The following is a 16,621-nucleotide window of genomic DNA, read 5'->3' on the forward strand; positions in this document are numbered from 1 at the left end:
GCTCAGAAGTGGTGTTTGATATCTGAACTTATAACACGTCCTGGTTGTAGAAAAAAAGAAGAGCATGAAGGACCATCTTTTTATCTTCTTGGTATTTTTTAAAAGAGCAAATTGTAGTTGGATTAACATTACATTACCTCCCTCTACTGTTCATCTCATTTTGTAGAAAGAATTATTACACAATGTACAGCAGACTACACGTATCCCACAATGCAGCATCAAAAGTAGTAGTTAAAAAACAAATACTGGTCACTAATGACACGATGGCTTCCATCATTCTTCAGAGTTTACAGGAAAAAAAACTCAATATTTTTTTAAAAAGAAAATTATTCACAGATTGAACACAGCACAAGCTAGTGTAAAAAAGCATTAATTTAATGCTATTAAAGATATAAAGTTTCAAACATGTAATACCATGACAATGGCCAGCACTCAGCGCTCTGCATCAGTGCAAATTACATTCCATTAGTTACTAAAATAGCCTCATTATATAAATATCTTCTAACATAAGGCCTCCGTGGCTTTATTTCTCTTCACAGCTTTCACACTAGTTGGCTCTCGTTGTCACAGCCAGATGAATAAGAAACTAACATGATTAATAAAGCATACTGCAAGCTGTTAAAACGACTGCTGTTTTGATTATGTCGGTTTTCGTCAGTGTGGAATTACTCTCCTCCTGAGGATTAAGTGAAAGAAAGCAGCAGGTTCTCACAGATTCCTGTCAAAAGGCCAGGAGCTGAGCCTGCCTTGTCCTGACATGACAAGCCAACCAGTCTTTGCTGGAGGGGTCGAAGGTCAAGGGGGGAGGATGAGGAAGGGGTGTTAAAGGCAACAGGAAGGTCCGCAGGGTCAAGCCAGTGCAGATACATGGCACTCTGTTCGCGGTTATTGTCTCGACCTTACAACGAGTCGATGCTAGCCGGGGCACGGAGACGCAGTGGCAACAATAGGCACAGGAAAGCACACAAACTGGCATTGTTAGCCTCATGAGTTTGTATACAAAGAGCCGGAACATAGACAAAACAAGACACACAAAGCTGGACCGGGAGGCAGCCTGTACAAAGGAGCTCAGGAATATACACCAAAAGATAAAGTTAACTTGAAATGCTATTATTCTAAGGGGCAAGAGCCGTTTATGAAACAGGCAGCAGAACAGTAAACCTGGCAGCTGCTCAGTGCTACTGATCAGTGAGTCAAATCAACAAAAATAATCCACAACAGTTTTGATACTTGGGTGTTTAAATCATGTATGAAGCAAAAAATGCTTTTTCATTTGTTGGTTTAAGCTCCATATTGGTAAGAAGTTGCTGATTCGCTCTGTAACAGCTGCTCGTAATGCAACTGCAGCAGTGGAAGAGATCTGCACAACATACAGTAAAGAGCAGTGAGCATCATTTCCCTGTATGCACTGTATGCACCACCTGCGAACCAGGGGTTTCCAGGTGGTGGGTCACAGTCCAAAAGTGGGTTGCATTCCATTCTGAATGGACCAAAAGTAATTTGTGAACATGTCACGTTTGTAAACAACAACAAAAAAAACACACTTTAATTTAAGTACAGTGAATTTCTGGCACAAAGTTTTTATTTGAAGTCCCTTTTCTGTTTATCTCGCAATATGTTTCATTTCTTTGCGTTCTAAGCCAATGTGTTGTTTACTTTTTGGGAAATAAAATTGAGTATGTGGTTATGTATAACTTGAACCTTGAACTAATGACTAAGGAGAAATCTGGACCCCATGACCGGACCAGTTGGGAACCACTGCACTAAACGCACAGAGGAGCGCAGCCCGTTCTGCTGAACCTGTCGTGCAGGAGACAAGACTAGTGAAATAAGGAAAAGTAGAAGGAGAAGTGGTTGAAGAAACACATCAGCCCTTAGCTTGTGAAGATTTTTTTAATATTTAAAAGAAATGTAATATATAACAGGCCTGCACTTCTTTTACAGAAGAAATACAGGTTTTTAATGGAGCTCAGGGCGCAAAACTGCTGCCTGGTTGGACCTAGACAGAATTTTTTGGGGGGTTTATGTAGGGTTGGGCCTGATTTGTTGGGGGAAAATCAGAGATATAAACACATTAAATATTGCAGGACTTCAAACAAAACAAGCTACTAGGGATGTCAACTTCAGAACAAGGAAACTGAAGGGCAAATTTACAGGTTAGGTGATTCATCTGGGAAATGATGAACATACTAAGTGATAATGGAAACATTATTGGAAAGATTTGTAGGACCATGATTGTACGTAAAGATGGATGATGATCATCACTTCCTCCCACTGTATAAAAATGAAGCCAAAATATCATTGATACGGCTCCTGCCATGTTGCACTGGTGACGGCATTTGGAAGTCTGCGCAGTAGTGATTGAAAAGCAGAGCTACTGTAATTAGTTCCCGCCAAAACACCTGTCGGATCGAGTCGCGAGCTGTGCTACTGATAGCGGGAACAATTGACACGCATAGCTGTCAATCTTGATCTCAACCCCCCAAACCAAACTTATCAGAAAAATGAACACATGGACATACAAAAGAGTGATAAGGTCTGCCTAAAATGACAGGAAACATTTTGGGGAAAAATTATTGCACTTTGGTTTTTATTTTGGCTAATGTCCCATCTGCTAGCATGGAGGGGGTGGGGCTTATAATCAATACTGTAGCCTTGCAGCTGGAGGTGATCAAGAATGTTTTGACTTCAATTTTGGGGAGCTGTCATCCATCTTTGTGTACTTTGTTGCTGCCCTACAGCTAAATCCAATGTGCCAGAAATTTGACATATTTTTTTATTATACTTCCTATATATAACTGACTTTTGTTTCTATTGTTGATTGTTTGCCAAACAATGATCCCTCATTGGAGGTCACAGTTTGCCCACCTTTTTATTTACGGCACTACATCCCTGCAGGCACCTGGGTGTTCCTACCACCCACATCGGGCGTCTAAATTCAGCGAGCGGAGATAAGCAGCGTCTCGTCCTTGCCACTGAAGCTGTGCAGAGGTCAGCAGGAAGGAAGGGAAGTGCTGCAGGACGATGTGAATGCTATCGCCGCCGAGCAGAAACCAGTAGGTAGGCTGCCCTTCTGTTTATGGAGCTGTCGTTACCGCTGTGATTGATGGCTCGCTACAGACAATCAACATCTCCCTCACAGGACGCATAGTGTGGCGGGGGACGAGGTGGGAGAAGCAGAAGAGTGTGAGAGTGTGTTTTTGTGTGGGAAAAAAACAACTTGGAAAAACAGTTTCAGCTGTGGTGAATTTTAAGTTAACTTTTTGGTAGAGCTCTGCAATGAAATGTCTATAAACACTATAAAATCTTATCAAACTTACTCTAAATGTATTAGTTATTAACAAATCTTTCATTATGCCTTTGTTGTTAGATACATTTCCCTGTTTTAAGTCAGGTGGACTTTTTCTAAAGGGGTTTAGCAGTACAAAAAAAGACACTATTTGGTGTGTACCTCAGTACAGGGGTCACGGTTTGGACCATTTTCAGTGCAGCAGGGAAAATAATTTGTTTTAAAAATGCAGTGGCATAGAGAATTAGTGCCACCAACTGATTATCTCAATGAGCCAAATCCAAATATTTACACAACAGTACTCGATGCAAAAAACATTCATTTGCATTTTCTTTTAGAGATTTTCAGAAAATTCGGTTAAAATTTGCAATACATTTGAATAATATTGTGACTATTGCCACCAAGTTGCATACTAATGTGTAAGTATGCTGTCGCTCTCATAAATTAAACTAAGGGGCCAAACCATGAAAAACAGTCCCAGTGCCAGAGGATGTAAATGTATTCGCACAGTGGTGTCCCACATGTGGTTAAATCATCCTCGGTGAGTATAAAATATTGAAATCCTCACAAAAAAGGCCCATTTTACACTGCCTGTTCAGCAAAGTTATGCCACCTCGCTATTCTATATGAAAGGTACGACTGAAATGAGGGGACAGAGTGGTCTTGTCTTTAAGCTGCCGTGGGAGGTAGTTACAGTCCACAAACGGTGTCTGTATTAATAGGACAGCCAGCAGGACAGGACCATGGGCAGGACAAGTGTGACGTTTTTTGACAGCATGTTAGGCCTGTGACCTACTGCGGGAGATTTAAAAAGCAGCCATCAGAATTCAGCGGCCGCTCAAAGTAGAAGAACAGCAGCCGTAAATGTACGCCAAAAGGAAAATAATGACATTCAGGAGCTCCTTACCCCCGAGCAGAGGATTAGATCGGCCACCATATAACAAAGAGGGTTAATGATTCTTTCGCCATGCTACGCCTTTGTTTTTGTTGAGAACACGCTGCAGATGTGTTTGTTTTATGTCACAATAGAGGCAGACACTAGAGGTCACACCCATGATGCCCATATAGATAGATAAATAGATATTTATTTCAAACATGTAAAACAAACAATCAGATAAAGATAAAAATTAAACAAAATGGCAATAACAAAAATGAATGATTATCTATACTCAATAAATAGACTCAAACAAGCAACAAGAGTAACCTACAAGTTGTAGGACCAAGTTTGTTTGGTTCTATGTAAAAATTCAAAGGAAGCATAAAGAAGAGACTTCTTAGCGGCTCTATAGCATGATATCTGTGTAAAAAGGGCTAAAGATATACTGTATATAGAGGACCAAGCCTCGAGTGGACTGCTTTTAGAGGATAACCAAACTGCAAATAATAACACCTTGAACAGTCTGATTTCGCCTCATCTCCTTCTTGAATCATTAATGTTTTCTTCCTTCTAAAACTTGCAAGAAAAAAACAGTGGAGCTTGCACCTCTTTTCTTTCTATCAAAAGCTTTTCAGCACTTAGCATCTCTGCTGTCATATTCAAACTTGTTGTGATTGATGGCATTACTTATTCATCTGAGCTCCAGCTGCAGCAGCACTTAGGTTGGTGACCTTTCACACCAAATTCTGCGGAGAATAATGGCCAGGACAGTAAGGTACACTTTGAGCTGAAATCTATGTTTAGGCAGAAAAAAGAAAGAAAAAAAAGATAAAGTCACCGTGGTAAAAGGTGCAGCTAATGCACGGCTGCCAAACCTCAGGCCACAGAAGCAGGGGACAGTAGGCTTCCTTTGCTTTTCAAATATTTATCCCCCCATAGCGTGAGACACAGCATGGGACGGAAAACAAGACGGAGCCCTGCTGTGTCCAGGATCTGCCAGTGTACACACATACACACCAGGACAAACACAGCAAAGAAAAAACAAACAGATGGGAAGATTCAGATGTCAGAGACATACACGTGCCCCCTTTGTAACCGAGACCAAAGTGTTGGTAATGATGGAAACCCGCTGCTGCGTGCCTGCTTAACAGCAGCCCGGAGTTTTTAGCATCTTCTCTGTTGACTGAGCAGGTAGCCTGAGGTCGGGTTCACGGGGAGAGCAGGGAACGTCTGCTGACAGATCGCCTTTGCTCCCTGGCTGGTTGCTGAGCCATCTTGGGCACACTTCCAGGGGATTGTGATTGCATTTTATAGCCTTGAGCAGCCTCCTCATGTCATGTATCCCTCCTCATGTCGCAGACATCTGGTTAGCTCTGGGCTCTTCTAGTCTCCCCTGTGCTCCCTGCTGTGTGGATTGTTTGATTAAGCCTGCATCGCTCGTAATCATACTCAGAGCTGCTTGCTTCCCCCATACCTGCAGACCTGCTCCCAAACTGCCTCAGAGTCCCATGACAGTAAGTCTTGCCTCTTTAATTTGACACATTATTAGTTTAAACAGGATGTTTGAGCAAGACGATGCAACTGAAAACAGCCACAAGGAACAACGATGGAGGAAACAAGGTTTTCAAGTGAGAATACAATTTGTGACGGTGTTTTTTTGTTTCAAAGATATTATGAATTTATTATGCTATTCAGATAAAGAGAACCTGGGAACCCATCGGCTATCTGTTTGATGAGGACAAAGCCTCTGGGGGCAACACTCAATATTTCTGGGGGCTACGGTGCAGCGAATGGATATCTGGGTAACATATATCCATGCCAAGACTTCCATTTCTGTATAATCAAATAATAATCTCTATAAAAAGATACCTGCATCCGAATTAGGACTGCAATGAGTAGCTGACTAGTTGATAAGTCAACAGAACACAAATCAACTATTTTGAGCATTTAGTATTTTTTTAAGCAAAAAGGCAGTTTATATATCTGATATCTTTGACTTATGGAATGACAAAAAAACCCTCAAACACACTGGGATAGACATTTTTCTCTATTTTCTGACATTTTAAGCTCAAATGATTAATCAAGACAATAACTTTCGGATTTCTCATTAATTAAAATAATCATCAGTTGCATCTATTTTGAATTAAATTCTTTGAAATCGTCAGATTTTGAGATTGCATTTCACCTGATGTATTCTGCCACTTTTGCTCTCCATGCAGGGTGTTTACGTGCATGCATAAAGCCAGCTCAATTTTGATTGGTAAATACAGACAGACAGACTCTCTTTTCACATGCAGATACCTGTTTATAGAGATTAATGTAAAGGTAATGAACCAGCCCTTCTTGAACTGTTCTTCCTCTGTTTTTCTCTACCTTATGTGCCACGTTATGTTTTAGGCCCTTTGTTTAAAATCAATTTGTACAAATACATTTTTTGTTTAAAACAAACTTTCATCAACTGCCTGCTGGTATAATTTATTCTTTTTTTTTCAGCATATCATGCACAAATTGATGACATGTCACCAAACAACGTAGGATGAACTCTGCCGTTCATTCGTACTCGCTTGCCTGTTAAATTCTGAGCAGCCTGGAACCTATTTATTACCACTTGCTCACCTGCCCCATCACTAAGCTATTCATTATCAAGGTGACTAACCTGCACAGCCATTAGCTGCAATGCTATTCATTTCTTGTTAGTTAGCGCAGGTATGCTGTTAACGGGCGACGTGCCATTAATTCTGCACGTACAAAGGAAAACGTGACCCCGTTTCAGAGAGCTGCGGTGAGCCGGTGCACCGCCAACACACAGCCGCCGTGTGTTTAACGGGCCTCATAGGAGAAAGAGACTTACAGTGTGTTTACACAGTGGCATCTCTGAGCTGGTATTAATAATAGAGCCACTTAGCATTCAGAGGCACTGGTCTCAGCCACGCTGTTTGTTTCACAGGTCATTAAATTTATGCCGCAGCCCTAATGTTCATTACAGCAGCAAACTGGCCAGGGGTCTGTAACACTCGCTCACTGTCTTTAATCCCCCGCTGTATTCCTAACACCGGCTTTCTTTTCATCCCTCGCTCGTTCTCCCTCTCTCACATCTCAGTCCATTTGCCTTTACAACAATCTTTTCCTGGTTTAATTAAAAGAATTGCGCCAGTGTTTCCAGATTTTGTTTTTTTTTTTTCCCCTGTTGTGACTAAATTATTCAACCACCTCACACAGGCAAAAAGTATTCTATAAAACCGATGCCTGGACAAATATTCTGTTGTGGACAAAGCGTTAAACACCCTTTAAAAGTGTCGTTCAGCTGTGACTGCTGCACAAAGCTGCTGCTGTGAGGCCAGTTTGCCAGTTTCACCTTCGTAGGCGATGCTGGCAAGAGGAAGCTGATCCCTGCTCGGGCTTAACGGCTGGTAATTCCATTTCCACTGTGAGCAAACCAAAGTCACCGTGCTGCAAGCTAACAGAGGCTGGAGGTCAAAATGATAGACAAAAGGCACACACAATGTGAAAACTCATTAAGGGGTTTTACAAGGATTTTGCAGAAAAGACGAGACTGGAAAACAGCAGGGATTTATAAAAGCTAACAGGGAAACAGAGTTTTTCGTCATTATTTTCTTAAAAATCATTAACCCTCTCTGTCTTGTACTGCTATCCTCCACTCTTCTTTGCGTTTCATCGGGTGCTTCAACAGAAAAACAATCTAAACCATTACATGCACCTCAAAACATGGACACACTGCTATTGTTTTTTGTCAATAACATGCTCTGAAGTGCATCATTTTGTTTGAAAGCTGCTATATAAATAAAGTTTGCTTGATTGATCCGGCAAAAGCAGCAAAACACAGCAGGGGCGAGGGCAGATTTTCATGTTGGACAAGGTGGGGGGCACGTTTAATACGCGTACACTCTCTAAATCAACACTGCGTGAATTCACGTTGCAACCACAAACAGCAGCCTGGTCCCACAGGCTCCCACCGCCCACCAATCCCTTCATTATTCCTTAATGCGACTGATTATTCTCTTTAGAAAAAAAACAACACTGCCACACAGTCCTGTAGGAGAAAACACAAACACTTTAAGGACCAAGCAAACACTCTGTTTAATCTAATTAATCCTCTTGGAAATGTAGCGTACTTTGAAGGCTGACTGTGGAGCCGCTGGAGGAAACCAACAGCAGTTGAACCGTAGAGGAAAACAGAAAATGATTCCTTATAGAAAGAAGTTTTGTGGGTCAGATACTGACTGTTCAGAGTCGACCGCTTAGACCCACAGGAGCTACATTCCCAAACTAACTCCACATCAAGAATCCAAGGATGAAATAGATAAACATGAAAGCTCAGACTCCCATCTGAAGTACAAAAAAACTCTGTTCATTACGAAAACACACAGGGCCTGCTAGAATACCTTTTTACAGGGTTTGCATATTCATAGTCCTTCCTGAACTAATAGTTGAGCATTCATTGTGACAAAAGGAAAAAATATTAAAGCACTGCATTACCTAATAATGCAAGAAAAACAACCTTCTATTTATCATATGTGCCTATATCACATGTAAGGACATGATGCATCTGCTGTGTGTGCCACTGAATGCCACACAGGTGACAAAACCTTTGGCAAAAATGCAAACAAAACCTGACCAGAACCTAATGTCGCTTATCTGCAGAGATAGATTAAGGGGGCTGTGGCTCAGGAGGTAGAAGGGGCTGTAAACTAATCAAAAAAATCAGCTGTTCGGTCCTCCAGCCTGCATGTAGACGTACCATTGGTGGGATACTGAACCCCAAATTGTGAGTGTGCGTGAATGTTTAACCAATGAGCAGGTCAGAATGGGGATCGTTGGGATAATATCAATACTACTAATCCTATTGATACTTATCAGTTATTTTTCATTACTAATGAAAAAAATACATTGATTTAAAAAAAGAATATTTCAGAACATGATTAGATATAAATATTTTAAATATATCTAAATGTTACCAGAGCAGCAAAAGTGATGTTAATAACAGCAACAGACAGCGGAGGAGAGGCTGCAGCATGATTATAAATGACACCAAAATGCTAAAAAATATCAGTAAAAGAACTGGTAACATCTGAATTTACCAATCACGCCTGTCTTATACTGGGTTTTAGTTCCCATCACTATGAGCAGGTTGCACTTTGTATGGTAGCCTTGGCCACCAGTGTGTGAATGTTTGCGTGAATGGGTGAACCCGGCATGTTGTTTAATATTGCATTGGGTGGTCGCAAGACTAGAAAAGCGCTACACAAGTGCAAGTCCCTTTAACATTTCAGGCCGAAAAAGTGCATTCAGTGCAACACTCCTATAAAGCTTTAGTCTACTCTACTGCTGAATCCATCCATTGCAATTAAGTAATGAGTGAAACGTGTTTAAATCCAACAACAAGAGCAGTATGTTTTAAGCTTTCACTGGGCCTACTCAGCCATTCATCAGACACACAGATGCAAAGCCCTCAGACGTCAACCAAAAAGACAAAAACACACTAAGCAATCAAAAACACAAACATGATGACCAGCTAAAGTTAGCATGTTACAACCTGTATCAAGTATCCTGGTAGCCTATCATATGATTTATTCTCGATTTCCCCGGCTCGACGTCATCTACCTTTCTCTAAAATGATTCCCGTCTGTCTCCGCAGCTCTGTGGCGAATGAAGGTGAATAATGCCAAAAAGATGATAATGAAAACAGAAAAGCTATGTAGATAAAGATATCACACTAGGCATGGGGTGATACGAATGATTACCCTGGCCAAAATAATAATCCCAATAATACTCAAAATATGCTTAGAAGTCTAAAAATGCTGCTAAAATATGCCTGACTTTACAGGACATTTTTGTTGACAAACAAATAGTTTTACTGCATCACAAATAGGCCACTGCATTCCCTCAAGGTGCTGCTGAACACGATGTTCACCATTATCCTGATCGCAGAATTTTACAATCTACTTGTTGTGGGTTGATTTTTTTTTCACGATACGTGATAAAATTGTACATCCTCCGATTCCTATATCACACATGCATTATCATTTTTGAAAAATGTCCTCGTGTGTTTCTTGTTCAACATATTTGTCTTCTTTTGAAGATAGAACCAATATTGAAAACTAAAATTTTACTCTCTTTAGGAACCAGATGATCTCCCCGTGTGCGTGTTTGTCAGTCATAACATGCATCTGTCGTCTCTGCTGCCTGGTCTGAGGTCAATGTGAGCGTTTGCAGCGTAGGATCAGAGGCTTTGCAGAGCGTCGAGTCGTGTGGCTCTCTAATTAAAGATGACGCCGCCACTGAAGCCCGCCAGCTCCTGGGTCAAAGGTCACCACGCAACCACTGACACAAACAGGTAGCCAGCCACTGTGAAACGGGCTGAAAGGCAAACCGCCACCACCAGCCTCCCCCTCCTCCGCCTCCTTAACCTGTCCTCCTTCCCCCACTCGTCCCTGCTTCTCCTTTTCTTCCCCCCAATTCCCTGCACCTCTCCTCTTCAAGAAAAAAACATCCGCCTCCGCACATTTATCCACTCAATGACATGGGAGAGAAAGAATAGAGACAGAATAGAAAAGGAGGAAAGAGGGAGGGGAGGAGGAGGAGGAGGAGGAGGAAAGGCTTTTAAACAGTGGCAGCAGAACATCTATAGGAAACTCGCACTTCAGAGCCCTTTCAGCACGATGAAAGAGCAGGAGCGTCGCAGGGCCAAGGCCATCATCTGAGGGCCAAACATGTCACTGGAAAAATAAAAACTGTAGGTGGAGAAGTAAACTTCCCTGTGTACCTCTCATATGAATGATCCTATCTGTTCACCAGAACAAAGGTATGCTGTTGACCTTTGTGTGCCTATTCTTTTATAGCAAAGTGGAACCGGACCTTGGTGTGTTTTCTTGGAGATGCTTTCGTTCTTACTTTCGTTGACGTAGAAGGAGCATATACACCGAAGCCATTCATCACGCTCAAGCGAAAAGAAAAAAAAAACAGTATTCAACCTCAATGTATTTGGTCAAGCACAAATGAACCAGAGCTTGTTAACTGGAGTCACAGAGCTGAGAGGTCTCTTGTTTACAGGTCAGAGTTGTAACAGCACGTCAACCTTGGAGGTCAGACACTGCCGGCTGCAGACGAGGCGAGTCAACAGCTTGGTCACTGCAGCTGCAGCGTTTTCAGGCTTTATTGTGTGCTGCTCGGCTTTCCGAACGCGAGGAACTGCTGACTGTCAGATGTCAACATTCACCTCCTCCTCCTGCAGCCCAGACGGCCTCATGCTCCGAGGTTGTTTCTAGGAGTTGATTAGGTTTACATTCTCACTCCAAACAAACTGTACTGCTGCTCCTCTTCTTGTGGTTTATTGATGCAAACACACAGAATCACGATGCATTGTATCAGACGTGACACTTATGGTAATTTGAAACACACATTCATGGTAAAGCTTTTTTTTTTTATCAACAGAAAGACAGAAAATACACTCGAAGCAGTGTATTTTACCCTTTTCCACCAAAAAAATGTTTTTTCGTTTTAACAAAGCAAGCCATAGTTGACACACACATACTCCATATTGTGTAAACACAAGATCTTTATCAAATTAAGTAAAACATGTAGCAAATAATTTGATGTAAATCAGGAATTATCTGATGGAAGTTAACAAGATCTCCAATCTGACCAAATATTCAGTCAGAATTTTGTGGAAAACCTTATTTCTGTGACAAAGCAGGAAAAAACCTTGGCAACTGTCAAAAGGAAAATTCATATCAAGAAACATCAACACTTCTCTCTTCACACTGGAACCAAAATTAGCTGAAGGTGATATGCATTTCCGTTAAGCCTGGCGGTAAGTGTCTCGCTGCCACAGATGGATGTTTCTCACACGTGTGAACAAAATCAAGGGCTTCCACATAAAATATGGAAACCATATTAGGTGAAAAGAGTCAGGAGACTCACACAGCTGCCAGTTCTGCACATTTACATCACAGCACGACGAGAAAGACTTTTAAAAATATTACGCAAATAAATAATCCTGTTATCTTAAGACGCGCATTTTATATCCGTTAGTTTCAATAGGTTTGGTCAGACAAGTAGAAGAAGAGAGACAGCCGCCCATGTGTGTCTCTCTGTGTCTGCATCAAAGCGACGAGGGTGACGACATCTCAGACAGAGTCAACCGAGCTCTAACACTCTCAAAAACACACACACAAGCACAGACCTGCAGAGCGACAGGAGCGATTACCTTCCAGCCGCAGGCTCTGTGTGTATTGTAACCACAGTCTGTCCACACTGTCGGGGACAAACACCGATCTGACCTCAGAGCAGCGCCAACAGTCTGCTACACAACTAAAGAGCAGAAACACACCAGCGGCTGAAACACAGCTGTCTCTCCATTATTCACAGAGCGCTCAGTTTTTGGCTTACAACACACTGAAGGTGGGAAACCTCACAGGGGACTGTGCTGCTGACATAATCAGATTAAATACTTAAAATGAGTCATCATTTTTTTGGCAATGCTCAGAGACAAGCAGAGAAGGAGGTCAAATTAGATACAAAGGAAAATTTTGTCTATTTATTTCTCCTCATTCGTTTTTGATTTTTTTTTTTAAATTTAACGCTTTAAGTAAAGAAAAAGCAAAGCATGACGATATCCTGCACCCTTCCAATCCAAAATAACAATCAATACAATCCAAAATCCTGACGTCTAGAGATGTTTCAAAATCAGTACTGAACTAATTGGCTAATCTTTCTTTTATTGGATCCACCACAAGTGTCAAGAAAATGTCAACACTATTCTAAAAATACATTGATTTGCGTGAAGGGAAAAAAGGAATTGAAAATAGAAAATAAATACAAGGTTTTTTACTTACTGACAGATTTATTTATCCTTTCTTGTGTAAGAAAATTGGAAAATTTGAACATGATGTTACATTTAAGGGTGAAGTCTTGTTTCTTGAAAATAAGCAAATACAACAAAGTCTCCCAACTAAGTGAGATGATTTCATATTTTTTAAAGGCAGTTTTTAGAAGGCTGGAAAATTCAGCAAATTTTGTTTTTTAATTATGGTTTCAGCCTAATAGAGATAAAACTATTATTTTCAATGATGTTGCTTTGTCTTGTGTTATAAACCCAGTGCACCCCTTTCCTTTACAGCGGTGCACTCAGTGTTGCAAACTTAGTGACTTTCTCTAGATTACGGACCTTTTCAGACCTCTAGTGACCTTTATTCTGAAAAATAACGAGCTGCCAGCGCAACCCCTGCAAGTGCAGCCTTTGAGCTCTCATTATGTTACAAAGCAGAACTCTCACGACGGCTGCTAACATCATATTTAGCATCACCCGAATGTGTCGATTAGCGTAACGACACAAAAACAGACTGAAAGGCCAGTCCTTCTCCCCACAGCGTTCAGGCAGCCTCACACTGCAGATTCAGACGTGCCAAAGTCAGAACTAATGCTACAGGATGTTACTGTTGTATATGCTGAATGCACTCACATGAACTGTATGTCTTAAAGAATACCAAATTAAAGCACACGTCAAAGTGCTTAAGCCCGACTACAATGTGTCTTCACGTGTGTAATTTAAGTCTGCTGTTCCTGCCCTGTATAAACAAGTTAGTTAACACGTTAGTCTTAAAACGGAGCATTACTGCATTTTTAAAAACATACATTTTGAATTTTCTTATTAAAAATATGCCAGTATTTGAGTGACTTAACTGTAACATTACCTACACCTTTAGTTGACTTACATTTTTTTTTAAATATACTTTTTATTGGCATTTAACATCACATACCATCTCTTACACTGATTTCAAAAGCTTTGAACAGCCTTTATGTCTATAATGCCACATTCTTTAAATTTATGACAGGACTTACAGTTTTAAGTTCAAGAAAATCTAGTTAAGTTCAATTAATGCTTTACTTGCCGAAAGTTAATAAACTAATTGTTTAAATAACTGACATATCAATACTAACCCCCCAAAAATCATGATTTTACCAAACCTTGGCAGCCCTTGATTTTAAATCATGATTACCTTATCTGCATCATTATGTCTCCTCCCATAAAACAGTGACCATCGCACTACATGACTAAACTAGATCTTTTTTTTTTGCAGTGAATTTTGCGCCGTGGCCTTGATCCAGAGCAGGATTTTGGCTGCGTCAGCCCTTTTCCAGGCCCGACAGTGTTTGATGGAGCTGCTGGCCGTCGTGTGGCAGACCTCTGGCTGCCTGGCTGGTGACTGATGCTCACGGGGCCACGGAGGAGAGCTTTATTAAACGACGGCGAGGACCCATCACTCTCCCTCTGACATATTGGGGGCTCACCTTGGGGGTGGGGGAGCACCAGGAGAAGTCAATGGAGATGTGAAACATTTAGTCCGTCTGCGCTCACCCACCTCTGATGACTCGCAGTGTTTGTTGGTTTTCAGTTTATTGCACTTTTGCTTTTTGAAGGTGTTTTATATTTTTGTTGCATAACGTGTGTGTTTGTGCATATGTGTGTGTGTGTGCAGGGTGAGTCATTTAGCAGGGAACGCTGTGAGCTGGCATACTGTGGAGAGCGAGGGCACGATGACAAATCCATCACTTAACCCTCTCATTCACTCCTTTGACACACACACACACACTGAGAAACTTCACACACACACATACACAAACAAACACGCTACATCTGCAGACCTTGACAGCCTGCAAGAAAGAAACCGCCAACACACCCCTCCACCTCCTCCTCCGCCCAGCCTTCATCACCAGCTGCAGGAGGCTCCATACAGTCTGAACCTCCCTGCAGCTGTAACCTGAGGACCACCTGCAGCTGCACCAGCACCCATGGGTGCACCGAGCAGAGCCAACAACAACAGCAGCAGCAGCAGCAATAATACACACACAGCAGGAGCTTTGGCCTCAGTCCGGCCCCGTTAAGAGACGCTTGACGATTTCTATTTTCCGCTCCATTAAGTAAAGGTGTCACATTTTAACATCAATAAATCATTATCTCATTAATTCTGGAAAATTACGGTAATTAATGTGGGACTGCTGTCAACTGAAAACATTTTTTTTAAAGGAAAACCGAAAAAGAAAAACTGTTTTGATTGCATCTTGGCAACCTTTTATTTATTTATTTATCTGCTTATGTAATGAAAGAGTTTCCATTGGAACAAAAGGTGGAAAAACATCAATATATAATCCTCCGCAAGGGATAAAGAAAAATATTGATTCAAATACAAATCTGCATTTTCTTATCTCTTTTCTTCTTATCTGCATATTGACTACTGAATCCACATTTTTAGTCAGCGTATTTAAACAAACAAGTACCGTTTACCTCGGCGCTAACAGTGTTTTTCTTTATCTATATCCATTTAAAAAGAACTATTGATAATTAATATATGAATTACCTGAGGAAACTAAAGACCAGAGTCTTAAGAGATTGCTTTAAATCCTAAAACAGCTGTTCTGGTCAGGTGTGTGTGGTTCAAGAGTATTCATTTAAAGACAAAATGTCCTTAAATTATGAATACTTCTAACTATTTATTCACGTCTGTTTTACTATGGTCACACTTAGGGCTACAACCAAAGGTTATTTGTTGATCTATTAATTGTTCTGTTCATAAAATGTCCCAGAGCTCTAGATAATGTGTTAAGATTATGTGCTTAAATCAGCCCAGAAGCCCAAATATTTTGAGTTTACTATCAAATATGAGGAAGACAAGCAGAAAATGCTCATGTCTGTGAGAGTATTTGGCCTTTTGGTAAAAAAATTCGGAGCAATTTGCAATAGATACAGATCAATTTTCTGTCACGCTTCATCATTTCTGAGGGACACCCCCCCCCACAAAACAAAAAAGAGAGAGAGAGAGCTTAAAAACTTTCTAAAAGAATCACACAGGACAGACATGATCCAGGAAGTGTCTGCGTGCCAAATCCACTACAACTGCTCAACCATTTTCGTTTTTACTTTTTTAATAAATAACATACACATCCCTGCAGTTTTTAGGGAGGGGAAAGCAATTTCTCTTCCTTTTTTTTCAATTAAATAGTTGGGATTTTCTTGTAAAACAGGTTTGGTATATGTTTAGTTAAATATAAGAAAACTCCTTTTAATTCACCACAAGTTTGTGTGACATTTCAGAGGTTCGGGAAGTTTCACTACACAAGTTCTCTGCAGAGTGAAACAGACGAGGGCAGAACGACCATGAAGCCCTTGACTTCGCAGTGACGGACATTTGTCAGGCCCCATTGCCTCATCGGAGGTAACGCTGCCATGTGCTCTTACTCAGACAGAGAAAACAGAGTATGTCACTGTGTGTGGGTGTGTGTTTGTCAGTGTGTGTGTGTGTGTGTGTGTGTGTGTGTGTGTGTATGTGTGTGTGTGTGTGTGGTGGGCAGACTGCCAAGACAGAGGCTGGCGCCGGCAAAGAGGTGACTTAGGGGTGATTAAGCTAAAAGCAGCCGACACAAATATCAGATCTCAA

The 16,621-nt window shown here is 41.1% G+C and overlaps 1 protein-coding gene across 2 annotated transcripts in view; it reads right to left on the reverse strand.

Annotated features, from left to right (window-relative positions):
- mpped2a (metallophosphoesterase domain containing 2a) overlaps nucleotides 1–16,621 on the reverse strand; it is an 82,888-nt gene that overhangs the window by 19,276 nt on the left and 46,991 nt on the right. The window lies entirely within an intron of this gene.

Source organism: Plectropomus leopardus, chromosome 1, assembly GCF_008729295.1.
Source record: "Plectropomus leopardus isolate mb chromosome 1, YSFRI_Pleo_2.0, whole genome shotgun sequence".
In the NCBI taxonomy this organism is placed as follows: Eukaryota; Metazoa; Chordata; class Actinopteri; order Perciformes; family Serranidae; genus Plectropomus; species Plectropomus leopardus.